This window comes from Octodon degus, unplaced genomic scaffold (genome assembly GCF_000260255.1).
Source record: "Octodon degus isolate 3935 unplaced genomic scaffold, OctDeg1.0 scaffold00455, whole genome shotgun sequence".
Lineage (NCBI taxonomy): Eukaryota > Metazoa > Chordata > Mammalia > Rodentia > Octodontidae > Octodon > Octodon degus.
Window position 1 is genome coordinate 266,265 of NW_004525031.1, and position 1,752 is coordinate 268,016.

At 43.0% G+C, this 1,752-nt stretch overlaps 1 non-coding gene across 1 annotated transcript; it reads right to left on the reverse strand.

Annotated features, from left to right (window-relative positions):
- Positions 1-101: 101 nt before the first annotated feature.
- LOC111814727 lies at positions 102-226 on the reverse strand. The gene has a single exon (XR_002819635.1). It is a non-coding gene; the product is annotated as a U6atac minor spliceosomal RNA (small nuclear RNA).
- Between the last annotated feature and the right edge of the window lie 1,526 nt (positions 227-1,752).

Genomic DNA, 1,752 nt, shown 5'->3' on the forward strand with positions numbered 1-1,752 from the left:
AGCACATGTGCTTAGCTTTCCTTTCCCATGTGGCAGTCTTCTCACCTCTCTCCTCTTCCTGTTCTCTCAACAGCTTCCTCCTGTATGCGAAAACATGCACAGAAAATCAGTGGACAGATACCATGAAGTAGGGGGCAGTGCTTAAACCGTATGTGCGTTGTCAGGGTAGAGGGTCTCTTTCATGCTTGTCAAGGGACTGCTCATGTTATCTCCTTTTCTACAACACTAACCTTGAAATTTCTTTTTTTTTTCTTCTTTCAAAATTTTATTGATAAACAGATAGCAATGAGGCAGTTTCACATCAAATCGGAAGTATAGTTTCAACAAATAATACACTGCATATATTCTTCTTAGTGGTTAATTGCTTTGAAATTTCTATGTAGTGCCTAGGCTGTCTGTAAACCTGTGCTCTCCCTGTCTCAGCCTCCCTTTTGCTGCAATTGGCAATGTGTACTGTGACACTGGCTTTATTTTATTTTACTTTACTTTGTTTTATGTATTTGTACGCAATCTCCCTCCGACTTATAGTGAACTTCCTGTTTAGAGTCTCTCAGGGCTTGCATTGCAGGCATTCGCCACCGTGCCTGGACTCGATGGCTGCCTCAGAATGCCCAATGACTGGGCCATCGCAGTGTATGTTCCTGTGGAGCAGATGCTGTTCACTGTGATTTCTTAAGCAGGCCCTTAGTCCACTGAGCTATCTCAGCGACCCCCACACCTGTTTAAAACACATATCTCTGAAGAAGAAAGTGAGACCTATGACCAAAAAGTAAATGTAAAGTTAGTGAACAAGAAACTCATTTGTTAGTGAAAAATCTTTTTTTTCTAAGAGTAAGAAAATTATTTGAGAGGAACCAAGCTTCTGTCTGAGAAGGACAGAACAGGTCCCAGAAAGCGTATCACCCAATAATTGTGCTTCTCAGGGTTGTTTGTTTGAGCGGAGGCATGAGGGGAGATGGGCTTAAGGAGGGACAAAAAGACGGCAAATCCATAAGAATAAAAGTAAAGTTGCGTAGGTAAAAATGTTTCAATGGCAAGTCACAGGATGGGTGTGAGGAGACACAAAACCATGGTGACCCAGCAAGCACACAAGTGCACTCACTGGGTAGTAGTGATCAAATGGGGATCAAATGGGTAAGCCCAGCGTGTAGCCAGCACAATTGGACAGACATGGACATTCCTGGAAGGGGCAGGGAGAGGAGGTTTGGTCCTCTGTCCAAGGTCACTGATGCCTATTTAGAAAATCAATCACACACACACACACAAAAGAGAACATCATTCACTGCTGTTCATCCCTAGGGAGGTATATAGATAAACAGTACTTTTTCTTACAGCCTGGCCTTTAGTGACTACGCCTCCAATCACCGTTGTCTTCTGCTTGATCTTCAAGAGTCCCGGCCCTCAGTGACTGTCTACAATACTGCTAAATAACTTAGCTCTGTATACTACTCCCCCTCTGAAGAAGGACCCCTAACTGCACCTTTGCCTTCTGCTGGCTTCTTCAAGTGCATTTTAGAGGGTAACTGGCATTTTCAACCCGGACCATGCAACCTGAAAAACAAGCAATGTGTAAGATGTTTGATATTTAGACAGAGTGAGGTTAAGCTTAACAGCCTATGTTGTATGGTAATAACAATAAGCTTGTCTTCTGGATAGTTAACAACCTAAGTTTGCAGACCAAAATTAGAGAAAAAGGAGGGCTGCAAGGAAAGCCAACATTTTGGCCCTAGCCTTCCAAGGTCAATTAAGACT